The sequence below is a fragment of the Ascaphus truei genome, chromosome 17, assembly GCF_040206685.1.
Source record: "Ascaphus truei isolate aAscTru1 chromosome 17, aAscTru1.hap1, whole genome shotgun sequence".
Lineage (NCBI taxonomy): Eukaryota > Metazoa > Chordata > Amphibia > Anura > Ascaphidae > Ascaphus > Ascaphus truei.
This window is the reverse complement of record NC_134499.1, coordinates 23,700,278-23,715,839: the sequence shown is the minus strand read 5'-3', so window position 1 is coordinate 23,715,839 and position 15,562 is coordinate 23,700,278.

Genomic DNA, 15,562 nt, shown 5'->3' with positions numbered 1-15,562 from the left:
GTTTGTACAAACAATGGGACTTTAACATTTTACTGAGAATCCGAAAATTATGGACGGTACCCCACAATGCGTCTTATTCAAGGTTCTGCTCATACAAACGCCTTGCATGAAAAGAAAGCAATACTGTATGTACAAGCAAGAGAGCGTTCTGCAGATAATACAGTCTGTTGGTAAAAAGCAATAAATCTGGTTACGCCGTCAATTTTACAGTCATTTTTGTCTGAGAGTAGACGCCGGATAGGGTCGTGTACCTCATTAAATGTAGAAAATAACACAATGTTTAAATCTTGCAGCTGGAACCACTGTACCTTCACAAACGGCAAGTGGCGTATTGGGAATTGGAACGGCATTTAGATTTCAAAAGGATAGCAGTCATGGGCTTCCCGTGATAGTATTTGTATATGGCAATGGGATATTATAGATTAATCTTCCTTGCGGTGTATGTTTTGTGATTTATGGTTGTCGTCAGGACTGTGCTGACTGTGCAGGACCTTCCTCAGCTCAGGTTGGTCGTGTATATGAAGACGACGTATCGTCCTAGGGGGTCTTGGCTGAGTTTGGTGGCTGTGAAGGGGAGATTCTCGGTGGAAGGAATGAGACAGAGCAAGGAAGGCTACAGGAACATTGTTTGCTAGTCGTTTGCCATCTTGTCAACCTCACACAGATGCTATTTCTCAGGGGACAGAAAGAAACATCACAAATGTCCTTGCTTCCTTTGTTTGGACATTAGTAACCGAATCTGTGACACCTTTTACTGGTCCATCACCATTTTCTTTTTTGCATCAAGAAAATCATCCCGTTCTGCGCTTGCATGAACCTCTCCGGCTAGCAGTCCAAGCAAATCTAAGAAATCCGTTCAATGTGACAAAGCAAAGCAAACTTTTCTTTGCCTTGATACATATAACCACAGGGTAATTATGATGCAGTACAAAGGCAGAAGAGAAGGCTATTCCTATTTATATTTGTCACCATAACTCAGTGCCCGGGACATACAATTAGGGCTGCCAGGTATCCAGTATTGAACGGGACTGTCCTGTATTTGGACACACAGTCCAGTAAAAAATTAGCAGTAATGCTGGACACGTATATGTCCGATATTACCTCTCTGGACATAGTGACCGGACCGGCTCGAGGGTCCGCGGGATTTCCCCGAGCAGGGAGAGAGCAGGGCTGTTACTAGGGGGCTGGGCAGCTTCCTACATCCTGATTGACTGCTGCTGGGTAATGCAGCCAATTAGGAGTAGGTGTCAGGAGTCCTGGGGATGGGGCCAAGGAGAGGAGGAAACAGCATGGAGCAGAGAGAGGTGAGAAGGGTCTGTGTGTGTGTGTGTGTGTGTGTGTGTGTGTGTGTGTGTGTGTGTGTGTGTGTGTGTGTGTGTGTGTGTGTCGAGCGCGTCGCACCTTTCAGCATTGTGTCCAGTATTTTTGGAGAAGCCACCTGGCAAACCTAGACATATTTGAGAACGAGAGGTAACTCTCAATGTGCTACTTCCTGGTAAAACATTTTATAAATAAATGTATGAACGATTCATATCTTGTGTAACAATTCCTACTGTATGACACCATTAGCCTTCAGTTCATAGTGATGATCAATAGCAAATTGTAAATACAATAATCAATTTTGTGGACATTGCACAATACAAAAAAAATATTACAGATACATGTTAAATACATTTTATTTATGAAGATAAAGTGCAGTCATTACAGCTTGCTGTTAATATTGGAAACACTGCAGTTTGTTTTTACAATATTACAATAATTCTCATTTCTGGATGCAGGCTTAGGATACGATATAAATGCTGCATGTATACAGAACAATGTAATATGATTTATTTGATTGGAGAGTTGCCACATCAGTCAATATTAAACAATTTGAAGACTCCAACATTGATCAGATTGGCTAACTAGTGCTAAACTTCGATGGATAAGTGAATTATACAGCACGGGATTCATTCTGTCGTCCTCAATTTTCCTGTACGTGTCTCTTTACCTCCTTTAATTCAGTAATATAACGTGGAAAGTAAACAACTGTAATGCCAAGTGAAAAGCAAGGTGGCCAGGGATTGCAGGGCTTTAATATGTGTTGTATGAGCAAATATGCTGATATTCTCACAAAATAAATGTATGGGAATACACAGAGAGGAACTCATTCGTGTAACCTGGAATGGTCTAGGATATTTTGACATGACCCAGTGACCGCCAGCGTTTAGCTGTAAGTGACCTCGCCACGGGGACCTCTAGCTGCCAACCGCTTCGCCACCAAGGTAAGTCTCTAACCATAGACCATACCCTAAAAACCCCTAATCTTAACCCCTAATATTACACCATACCATAAAAACCTTAACCCCTTAGCCTAAAACCTCCTACCCTAACCGCTAAAACCCCTAAACTTAACCCCCCTACCCTAAAACTTATCGTAGAAGTCGCCAACAGTAAAGGGTCCAGCGGCGGGGAAGCTGCGGCGGTGGGTCCCTCTGCGGCTAAACGCCAGCGGGGACTTGGTTGCGGTGGGACGGCCGCTACCAGTTGTCCCATTCCTGCCTGGAACGTCTCCACACCTTGGTTTTTGGTAGTATAGGTGTTAACTTTCAGATTGCCTTTATGACGTATTAGATATATCGTGGGCACCTGCTCGTTTTCCTGGGGCAGGTCAGACTAACCCCTCCACTTCTGTTTCCGGCATCTGAGGCCGCGCTTATAGTTACGGTGACGCAGACGTCATGCTGCGGTCCGAAAAAATCAAATTGAATTGATTTCCAGCGATCGCGACCAAGCCGTCGGGTCGTCGCTCCTACTATAAGCGCACGCGATGGATTCAATACATTTGTTTTGATGCTTCGTCGCGTCGCCGTCGCAGGGACTATAAGCGCGGCCTGAGCCAGGAACAGCAGAGTGCGTGGTTGGCACGATATATAGATAAAAAGTACAACCCAACACAAACAGGTCTCCTGCTATCTTCAGCAGTAGAGACGGGCGGATCTGCCGAAATCCGAATCCTCGCCGATGTTACCCCCCAAATTTATTTTGCGGTGTAAAATCCGCCAGCGGATTTGATCGGTTTGAATCTGCGCAGATTCATCAAAAAACGCCGTTAGGTACAACCCGTGGTCAGATTTATAGAATCCAATCGGCGGATTCGGCATTCCGTTGGCGGATTCTTAAGAACGGATTGCCGAACCCGCGGATTGGATTCTACAAAACCGTCCTCGAGTTGCGGAATCCGTGGAGTGTATTGGTAATAATAATTTAAAAATCAGCAAAACGCGAATCGCCCTTTTTGACATTGATCCGCTGAATCCGGCGGACCAAAGGAAGCGGCTGATACTCTGGAGATCCAAATTTGCCAACAAAAATGTGCCTCTCTCTATTCAACAGTCCACAACCACAGGCAAGGTGAAAAAATATTTTGCTATAAGTACCATTGTACATCATCCGCCGCCCAGCGCAACACAAAGTATATTGTATGCCACTCTGCTTCTTATTCAGTATTTCTATATTTCATTGAAATGTGCTGTATATTGTAAATTAAAAAAAGACGCTTTAATACCAGCACAAGATATTCTTGCAATGATCAATTATTCCTTTCAATACTTGCAACAAGTGAATGGTCGGGTGCAAAGCAACTTCCCAGCGCTGAAGATAAGTTCAGCTCCGTTCAAGTGATGGGGACTAAATTCTTCTCCCTCATAGGACGTCTGATGTGTTTTATTGATTATAATAAGGACTATATTCAGTGACAGCATCATACAAAGACAACCATTCAGAGTAATACACTCTCTTTGAGAACAAAGATAGAAAACCAAAAACCCAAGGGTTTAAAAAAAAGGTTGATATGTCGATGAGAACCACTTATGTGGCTATTGCAGTATTTCTCTAATTCCACTGACTCAGCGCCCACCCAGACAATATGTCTTTAGGTTTAGAGTTATATAAACATTAGAATATGATTCCTTTTATGTTTTTTTTTTTTGTGGCTTTGTCTTAATATAAAATGAATCAGCTCTAATCTTTTCTGCGTGTAGCTAATAGGCAGCCAATATTCAGATTGTTTTCCACAGTGACCTTAATAAAGATATGTCACTTGTTCATCAACTTTTAATTACAAAGCAGCTTCAGCTGTGTAATAGGGCAGGGATAAGCTTATAGGGGTCAGTGTTAAAATGGACATGAAGTGAAAGGTGACACTGTGTGCTCATTGGCATGTCATTTCCCAGAATCCTTAGCTGCAGTGGAAGCACTGTATGCTAAGAGATAAAGGTGAAAAGCAGGGTGGCAGGTGAGATTTTTATTTGGTGTACACTGTATGAGTTTTCTGTCACTTGTTTACCCACCATAACTTATATAATGTGTGGTTGAAACGTGCTGTATTCCAACTTTACATTTGAAAGCCAATATAACCATTCTCCCGCTGATGAGACCCAAAAGGTTGAAACAGCTGTCTGTGAGTAGCTTTTATTGATTATGCACTTCTTTATCCCAGGCTGTGCTGGAAAGCTGTGTAATGCGGCAGGCAGATGCTTATAGGTCAATGTTAACATGGGCATGAAGTAATAGGTGACACCATGCTCATTGGCATGTATTTTCCCAGAATCCCTTGCTGCAGTGGACGCGCTGTATGCTAGAAGATAATGGGGAAAAGCCGGGTTGCAGACCTGTCTGAGAGATGTGAACGTGCTCACAAGTGGTATCTTTATTTGTAGTACAGTAGGGCAGGGGGGCACAAACTTTTTTCCCTGCGCCCCCCTGCTGGGAGTTCCCCTCTCTCCGCGCCCCACCCCCGCTTAACTTGGCTCCGGCATCCGCTCCGGCATCATGACGTCACATTGCCATAGCAACGTGATGTCACATGACCTCGCGGTGTAATTTGATGCCGCGTTGCCATGGCGACGCGTCTAAGAAGCCACCGGAGCCAAGGTAAGTAAGTTTTACAGAGGCCTTCGCCGCTCCCCCGGCACTTAATTTAAGTGCCTTTGGGAAGCGCGCAGGGCCTCTGTAAATCCCACGCCCCCCGCTCCCAGTCCCAGGGGGGGGGCGCGCCCCCCAGTTTGCGTGCCGCTGCAGTAGGGCCCCACTTTTCGGCGGCCCGCTTTATGGCGTTCCGCTCATAAGCGGTTCCCGCAAGGGGGCTGCCATTTCTGCACATGCGCAGAACGGGGGCTACCCAGGTCGTGCATGCACAGAACGGGAGGTGCAGAGGTCACGCATGCGCAGAACGGTGGTCACGCTTGCACAGAACGGAGGTTGCCATGTGCAGAAGGGGAAATTGCCGGTCCCGCTTTCCGCCGATTTTCACTTTGCGGTGGAACCATGGAACGGAACCTGCCACATTACCGGGGCTCGCCTGTACTTCTGAAATGTATCAGAGCCTCAGAAATCCTTGCACTTTCTGCAGGTGGCAGAAATAACGCCCCCTTAACCTGACTACCAACAAAAGCAGTAAGTGAGGATAAACTCATGACTACACAAGTCCTCATTCTCATGTATTTGCTGGAACATTTTGTTTGGATAAAATATTAACTTTTGCTATTTAAATTAATTTGTTCTCTCTTGCCTGTGCATGAACATGTTTTGTTCCTATAACTTTGCTGAGGGTTTAAAATGTTGTAACATATTATAGGAGACCGCTGTGCCAGTCTTAGTTCTGATGCCATTCTTAAAACCAGTTTGGATGAAGAAGAAGATGGTGTGGTCCACGCTGGCGCGCCTTGGCAGAAGGGGAGGAGCTGTGCAGGAGAGTAAATATTTGTCGGCCCACGGCCTCGATGCAGTTTTATCGTTACAGAAATCGTGTAGATACTGTAGATACCTGCACAGCTCTTGTAATGGGATAGCTGGAGTCTGTCCAGCTAAAGCCGCAGTCAAAACTCTCCCCTGAGAAAGTCTTGACAGTATTTTTTTGAAAGTGGTTTTAGCAGTCTGCGTATGAGGACAAAGACTATTCCAGACATGGCTTAGATCATCTAACTGTTGTTTGTAAGGGCAGGGCACGTAATGTGTTTACATATCGAATGCCCTGCTCCATGACGTGGCGTGATTTATTATTGGGTAACCATGACGTGCATGATTGGTGCAAAACGAAAAGCTTTTTACATGTAGCTAATGACAATACATTTTTTTCCCCACTGCACTAAAAATGAGAACAGCTTTTGTTAAAATACTGAATATTGATTAATTGAAAATCTTGCTGGTTTACCAAAGACCAGGGCAGCAATATTTATAAAGTGCAATCATAAATCAGCTGGCAGGGCATCATTGGAGAGTTTAATCCCATAACTGCTGATATCGGCATGTTTAGATTAATGTTAAGTTAACCAGACAGGTCAATACTTAGAAATGTAGGCCATGTCATTTTTAAGATCAATACATTTGGATGCTGCATTAAAAACAAAAGGGCTCATTTTGTGTTTGCCATATGTGAGTCTTCCTAGAAAAGTCTCTGAGGTTCAATGTTGACTCATAGTACCATATGTTAAGTCAGGGGTCCCCAACGCGGTGCCCGCGGGCACCATGGCGCCCGCCGAGCCTTTTGTGGGTGCCTGCGACCTCAGTGCCGCTGACAGCTGCTGCATGCCGAAAATCGGGCCCAACTTCCGCATCCGCCAGCGGTACCGACACGACATTGGAGGCCCAAGGTAAGTATATTGTGTGCATGTGCGCGTTGGTTGGTGTCCACCACTCTCTCCTGAACACTCATGTGTGCCCTTGGTCAGAACGGTTGGGCATCCCTGTGTTGTGTTAGTGTTGAGTTTCTACGGTACCTTTTGTCTATATTAATATTCCATGCTCTAATTCTCGGACACTACTCATAAGTGGATTGTCATAATAAGTACATAAATACTGTATGCCTGTTTATGTTCCGTTAGAGCAGGGGTTTCAAAATTCAGTCCTCAAGGGCCATCACCAGACCAGCTTTTATGGATACCCCTGTTTCAGCACAGGTGGCTCAATCAGTGGCTCAGTCTTTGACTGAGCCACCTGTGCTTAAACAGGGATATTCATAAACCAGGGTGAGAATTGTTTGAAATCAGCCAGAGTAATAATAATATTTTTTTCTTATAATGCATTTTACATATAATTTTGCAGGCACAATAACCCTGCCCCAACGCACTTACAATCTAGTTTCTGGTGTCTGAGACACATCCAAGGTCAAAAGAAGAGCTGGCATTGAGATTCAACCTGAGGTCATCAACTTTTAGTGCCACTAAAAGGACTTCAGCCCAGCACCTCTACTTATTTACCAGCCACAGGAATACAGTACCAAGTCATCCATAGCAATCCTTCCACACTGTCTTGCTGAATACAGCATGGTGTGTCTCTTGCTAGCAACTTCTTAATCCAAACTCTCCCTGAGTTTCTTCAGGTAACGTACCCATCTCTTATTTTCTCCCTTATGTATTTACTAATGAATTCTATTCCTGTTCAGGCTTCTATATAAACAGATGCCTGCATTCAAAGGCTACTATGAAAGAAGCTGCAGTATCCTTTAAAAGACTTGGCATAAGTGTCTCTCAGTGAACGTGATGAATATTTTAATAGTTTGAAGTCTAGGGAAAGAGCATTGGGATGATTTAGTGTTATAAACAAAAGGTTTTGTGGGATTTAATGTGTGAAGATGGACAGGCTTGGCTTTCAAAACATCCTGTAAAGTGACAGAGGTACACTTTGCCGGATACATCCATAACCCGGGACGGTTTGGTTTATTTTTTTCCCCATAACCATGAATATTCGTCAATGATCTATCTGCCACTGCAACAACACGTTCGATTTATTGGATTCTGGTAATGATATTTAGTGGGGCCCTTTGGTGCAAGGGTTTTTCGGGGCATTCAAAAATGTAACAGCTGTTTTCAATTATTTAATAAATAATAATAGCATGTTCTTGTACAGCAATAAAAGGGATACCGGCGCCTAATAAGTCCAATTAGGTTGATTTCTTTATCCAATGGGGATAGTTCAAATTTCGGAATGATCAGCAAACTGTTGATTTCGTGATGACCAGATGCAACCTCATTCGAATGGTTTGGAACATGTAATGAAATAAAAATATATTTAGTGCAACACAGCTATAACATTACACAAATAAAGACTCACAGGACTTACCAACAATACAAACAGGACAAACCGGACAAGCAAACACCAACAGGACTAACACAAAAAACAATAGCAAAGCTATAATAAAATTAGTTTAATATAACTAGATGAAATTAAAGATAAGGACAAGAACAGGAACGCCAATCCGGTTGGGTAAAACCCGAGAGACACTCACAGGACGTCAGAGAGTAAAAGGCAATGTGCATCCACTTCTTCTACATGTTCTTGTATAGCGCTGCTAGTTTTAGATAGCGCTTTACAGAGACATTTTGCAGCCCTAGGTCCCTGCCTGTGGAGCTTACAATCTATGTTTTTGTTGCCTGAGACACATGGAGAAAAAGTGACTTGCCCAAGGTCACAAGGAGCCGACACAGGGAATTGAACCAGGTTCGCCTGCTTCAGACTCCGTGCCAGTCAGTGTCGTTACTCACTGAGCCACTCCCTCTCCTTGTAAAAGTGCTACATCTTAGGGTCGAAATGAATCTTGTAGGTTACATCCGGAGGAATCTCGCATCTCTGTTTTGTGGTCTATTGCTTCCTAAAGTCTCATAAACATGTTCAGTATTTTACCATTGTTAGCATTAAACAACAAAATAGGCAGCGCTAATAGAAAACTACTATAAAATGGCCAGCAGCCTATGATATAACTCTGACACCCTAGGTCAGATAAAGAGCAAAAAAGAAAAGGTGATACAGTATCTGTGGCGCTTGGCCCTATAGCAATATATAAAAAGGGGGTATACAACCAGATGGAAGATGGGGTCCACTTGGGCTCTCCTCATGAAGACGATCAATCAGGTAAAGAATAATATAAAAACAAACATAGTGTAATACAGTAACTAAAAAACATGCAACAACACTAACACATACAAGACAACGAATGCTGAGACAATCAAATGACTGATTAAATAAAAAACATTTAATACAACAATATATAATAAAACACTAAAAAGAATAGGTCACGTGTGCACTCCAACACTAATTAGGCTGGCTGCTTACCAGACATAGAAAGGTAGAAGGCAGTGGATAAATCTGAGAGTATCCCCTCTCGTGATGTCAGGTTTCAGCTCCCAAACGTCTCACACGATCAGCTAGAGCTTCCGAGGGGGACCCTCCTCTCCTTCCACATCACAGACCTCTGCCGGGCAGACGAACCAAACCATTGTTAGCATGTTATTCCCTGCAATAGATCTCCCTGACAAGTTCTTTGAAAGCATAGCTGGCAAATAAGCTTTTTTTAAACTCGCAAATCCCCTTTGACTTAATGCCGGATGGGGGTGCCTCACCTCGCATCGGTCCTTAGTGAATCTCTCCCTAAATGTGGTAAATGTTTGTTAGTATCAAAAATATAAAATTCAATACACTGGATATGTTTTTTTTTTATCTCTTCAGCAAACCTGGACAGTCATCATAAACTTCAGAAATGATGATCACTTAAGATCCTTACATGCTGATAGCTTATTTATTCAATAATCTATACTGCTCAAGATGGTATAATAAAAATGTTATGTGTTATTGCATTATTGTAAATGTTTATTAGAACATAAGTACACAATTTTTATGGCATGATTCAGTGTTGCAGAGAATGATAAAAAGTACATAGTGTTGGGAATTGGAGCTTTTCTATGTATAGATGTGTCCCAAAGTCACTGTGCTATGGACAAAACTCTGAGCTATCGAACACTCCTAACATCCACACCCTCTGAACCCCAATAGATCCAGCTGTGTGGCTGGACCATACGGAATGGGACATTTGGTTGCCGCCATCCCACCGCGACCAAGTCCCCATCGGTGTTTCGCCGCAGAGGGACCCTCCGCCGCAGCCGCTCCGCCACTGGACCCTCCGCCGCAGCCGCTCCGCCACTGGGACCTCCGCCGCAGCCGCTCCGCCACTGGGACCTCCGCCGCAGCCGCTCTGCCACTGGGATCTCCGCCACAGCCGCTCCGCCACTGGACCCTCTGCCGCAGCCGCTCCACCACTGGGACCTCCGCCGCAGCCGCTCTGCCACTGGATACCCAACCACAGCCGCTCTGCCACTGGACACCCCACCGCAGCTGCTCCACCACTGGACACCCCGCCGCAGTGCCACTGGACACCCCATAGGGTAGGGGGATAACGTTAGGGGTTTTAGTGGTTAGGGAAGGGGGATAACTTTAGGATTTAGTGGTTAGGGTAGGGGATAATTATAGGGGTTTTAGTGGTTAGAGTAGGGGTATAACTTTAGGGGTTTTAGCGGTTAGAGTAGGGGGATAACTTTAGGGGTTTAGTGGTTAGAGTAGGTGGATAACTTTAGGGGTTTAGTGGTTAGGTTAGGGGGATAACTTTAGGGGTTTTAGTGGTTAGGGTAGGGGGATAACTTTAGGGGTTTTAGTGGTTAGGGTATGGGGATAACGTTAGGGGTTTTAGCAGTTAGGGTAGGCGGTTAACTTAAAGGGTTTTAGGGTAAGCAGTTAAGGCTTTTAGGGTAGGGGGTGGCTTTAGTATTAGGGGTTTAGATTAGAGGGTTTTAGGGTATGTTCTAAGGTTAGGTACTTACCTTGGCAGCGGAGATTTGGCCACGACCAAATGTCCTAGACCGGGAACATACTCCAACCTGATGTATACTCCGTCCCACAATGAGAAGACACTTTCCCTGTTGTTTCAACATTGTCCCTTATTCCCTCTAGATTGCAAACTCGCAGGGCTTATTTGTATGTCATTCTGTTTATGTAATATACATAACTCTGTACCCCGTTTATACCGCACTGCGAAATATGTTGGCAATGGACAAATAAATTATATTATTAATACTCTGCAATGTCGGCAACACCATGTGTCTCTTGCCTTCAGTTTCTTTCCTAACTTCCACAAAGAATCCTAGACACGGGAGAAAAGACAGTTTCTCAATTTGGGGAAGTGTAGAACAGCAATACAAATATCCAAGTTATTACAATTACAGGTTTGTGCCGAAATTCTCTTTGCCTATGGTTTGCTGAAACTTTCGGAAAAAAAAGTTTGATTGTGGTGGAACTTTAGGGAATTAAAAGTGTGGTTGAAATTAACAAAGCAAAAGTGAATTTGATGGAGAGAGAGAGATGCTTGTGTGTACACATCTGCGATATTAACCCTTTGTGGTGTAACATTACATTACAAAATGTGTCAGTCACGTGGCAAGCTTCTGTAATGGGTGCATTTGAACAGCCAATGCCATGGGACATGTCTGTACGTTGCTGCTTTATCACTTAATTCTATTTTAGTCATTTCAGATGCTACAAAGTCAAGTCCTATCTCCCAAGCGGCACTTCAAGATTATCTCCACTCTGATATCTCTTTTTCAGGACAGACTATGCAGCCTGGTCCTTTTCTGTAGGCTAACAAAGAACATCAGAACTTCAAAAGTCAAGTTATCATAAAAAGACCCAGTGAAAGACTCCTGGTCCTTTTTCTGTAGGTTAACCCAGACCTTCAGGGCCTCCAACGTTCAGTTATTGTAGAAGACCTAATGGAAGACCACTTTATCTCTCTTTCACATTTTCTATTTCACTGTCACAATCAGTGAAAAATATAACTGATTAAAATGCTAATTTATTTTCTTGATCCATAAAACAACAGTTGTCAACAATGTTCTTGGATGCTAGATACCTGTGGTAGAGTATTACAGTAATAGTTGGAATTGTAGTTTATAGCCAACATTTACCAAAGGTGTATTACTGTAGAGGCCGAAACAAAAGCCATTTAATGTTCTGTCTTGTAGGATGCATTGCCTATTCTGACCGCTCTCGAAAGACTCAGCTATTCATGATCACCCACAGGAGGAAATACCTTCTGCAATCTTGCTGTACCATATGCTGCTCTGTAAGTAACAGCATCTCTCTAAGCTGATCAGGAAAAACAAATGCTTTGATTAAGACGCAAGGAACAAAGGTTATGCATTTCAATAATGACAGGCTCTTTAAAACTGCTTAAGTCTCAGGAAAGGGATTTTGTGTTTAGTAATGAAAAAACACTACCCAGTACAACTACGCCGATACTGCCAATCTTTTCCATTCTGTTTAGCGAAGGAACACCCCAAAACCTTCTCCCTGTCTAATCCCAAAAATAAGTGAATCTCTAGCTCAGGGATTACCAACTCCAGTCCTCAACGCCCTCCAACAGGTCAGGTTTTCAGGATATCCCAGCTTCAGCACAGGTGGCTCAATCAGTGGCTCAGTCTTCGACTGAGCCACTGATTGAGCCACCTGTGCTGAAGCTGGGATATCCTGAAAACCTGAGCTGTTGGGGCATTGGGGGGGGGGGCGGGGGGGTTGTGAGGACAGGAGTTTAGAACCCCTGCTCTAGTTTATGCATTTAAACACCACTCAGATGCAACAGTGCAGGTCAGGTTGGGTTACCTCTGCTGGGGTAACTTTCACTTCTAGTGTCCCTAAAGAGAAGTGGGAATATTTCACCCCTGCAATATGGGAGGAGACAGCAATGTATTGCAGGGCATTGACAGAGCTAAGACGTTTAGCACTACATGTTCATTTTAAGAAGACACACAGTACCGTGCAGTTGTCAGTTGAAAGGCGCACGTGCGTTGGATAGAAAGAGAGAAAACAGGGTATAAAAGAGAAGAACAAGGAAGCAAATAGGTAGGGCGCTTTTGTTAATTACAGTACTCAGCAAAAGGTCACATTGAAAGGATTCTGCAATTATCACTTCTACTTCTTGATGTTTTTTGCTCGGACCCCTGCCGCGGTTCATATCTAACACGTTGCCTGAAACGATTCCTTCCACCGTTCACTTCTCCCTTTCATCTCCTCCAAGTCTAATTTATCATGAAAAAGTTTCTGTCAACAAATGACCTTTCTGTTTTATCATGTTTCATCATATTTCCTTCTGACAATAATGGATGCAGTGTGCTTTAATTAGACTAAATGCCTTGTTAACGAAGGGCCGTTTGACAAATAGTATGCTGCCTGTGGGGGGGGGGGGGGGGGGGGGAAGATGTTCTGCCATTCGGAAATATGTTGCAGGGTATCAATAAGGTGCAGGGGAGAAAAGGGAAGGCCAGAACACGGGAGGCCCACTCCAGTCCTCAAGAGCTACCAACAGGTCAGGTGTTCCGGATATCCCTGCTTCTGCACAGGTGGCTCAATCAGTGGCTCAGTCGAAGCAGGGACTGATTGAGCCACCTGTGCTGAAGCAGGGATATCCTGAAACCCTGACCTGGTAGTTCTCGAAGACTGGAGTTGACCGACCCTGGGCTAGAAGCTGGAGTGCGGTGGACACGTAAAATAAGAGGGGGCGTTCGCAGTAAGGCCATTGAGGTTAAGAAGAGCATGTCCAATGATTACGGCACGTTTATTACATCTGATTAGAAGGCGGTTCATGATTAGAGCCTCCTTTTTTTTTAAAGCCGATTTAATCATCCAGTTTAGGGACTTCCTAAACTGTGCACAAAATGAGATCTAAAACGGCAGAAATCTGCGAATCTCCTAATCCCTGGTTACGCTCGAAGGAAATGAGGAGCAAACAGATGGGCTGATTATTTCCTTCACTTCTGGAGAGGCCAGAAACCTATTTCCCAGCACTGCGTTCCTGGCGGCTTCGTCACAACGTTGACATTCTAAGGCCCGTAATATAGTGGGCGCGCATGCGCCACCATGCGCGCGCGCGGCACTTATAATTGGCTGTGGTTAGTCAGCCTTTCTATAATAGGGCCGCGCACGGCAGTGAGCGTGGAGCCGGGCGATCGGGGAGAAGACAGGGAAAAGTACATTTCATGCTGCTACCGCCGCTGTAATGTGTATGTGTATGTATGTATGTATGTGTATGTATATATATTTATCAACATTGCACAATAAGAATAATTTTTATTCATACATGTATTTTTTTTTATTTTAAAAATATTATTCAATCAATTATTAACACCCCCCCCCCCCCCACACACACACACACAGTACCTTCCCAGCCTTTCGCTCCCAGCAGCACGGATCGTACACACAAAAAGTGTGCATCACGTGCCCGCACCACTATAGAACAAGCCTAAAGTGTGACTATTTGTACGTATACCCGGAGTTAAGCAGGAGTTACGGCTCTACAACCAACTCCAGATACCCCCGTACCCTTCACAGTCCTGGCTGCACTTTTACTCCTACTGTGTCTGTACGACTCCCAGCATAACACTTAGACTGTAAGCTCTTCGGGGCAGGGTCTCCTTTAGCCTCATGTTGTAATTCACCTGCTGCGCTTATCCCCATTGTTTGTATGTTATTTACCTGGTGCTGTGATTTCGGACAACCTTGCCGCGATATAAAAAAAATGATACATACATACGTACATTTCCTGAAGCATATGGATAGGCTTTCACACATATATATGAGCATCATGAAGTTCCCTTACATCTAAAGTGAGGTTAAATATCTTACTCAGGTATAAACTACCACATGCTCTGTATTAAAGGAGCAATATCACCTGCTCAGTCACTTCAGATAAGAAAGGTGCATGCAGTGGAAGATTTTCCACTAGGCCAAAGCCTGCGGCAACGGCATTTGGGGCATACAGAGGCACCGCTATCTTCCCCACTGATTGCCGGGGGAGAGCGTGCGGCCTCTGTAAAGGTCTCTTACCTTCTACTCCACAACGCCCTCCTCCTCCTGCAGCGTCGGTGACGCCAATGCGTTGCCATGACCTTACAAGTCGTCATGGAAACGCATCATCACGTAACGTTGCGGCGTCATTTGACGGTGCCGGCGGAGGCGGCCCCCGCCGGGCGGCAAAAAGGTAAGTGCCTATGGGCGGCAACATTTTAAATCCGCCACTGGGCGTATGTGCTTATTTAGGGCTATATAAATGGCATCACACCTGGTTTTTAGAACCCACCAGGTGATGGAGCTCTCCTACCTGCAGGCAAAGGAGTGACAGATTGCATGGGGCTCTTAAAAAAAATACAAAAAACGATTGCCTCCTTACAATCGCCAGACCTTCTCCTTTTCGATACATGCATTTTTAAATGTCGTTCGCGGTGCATTAATCCTGGTGACTTGGACACAACTCTATCACTTGGATCTGCTTTTAATTCAATGTTAGCTGTTTAAGTCTGTTTGCCAAATACTGGTAGAGAAGGGGAATGCAAGTAATGCTAAAATGTGGGTGTATTTAAATCAGGGGAAATATTGTAAGCGTCTATGTCTATGTAACATGTAAAGTATGTCAAGTGAAGGAAGGCAGGTTGAAAATGCAAATATTTAATATATTTATATGAAAATATATGTTTACACTGAGTAGGAGTTACACAAGGTAGCAATACTGCTACTGATTATTCTGGTTAAAACAACTACTTAAGCCCTCATACTACTTTGTGGTACAAAATATATGTGCGAAGTAAAGTGAATATTTCAATATACCGAAATCCTGAAGTACCAGTAAAGTCTACTGGTCCTTTGGGGCTGCTTTCTAAAATCCAACAATCCAATGTGGGTATCAAATAATCCAGATATAATCCCAAAA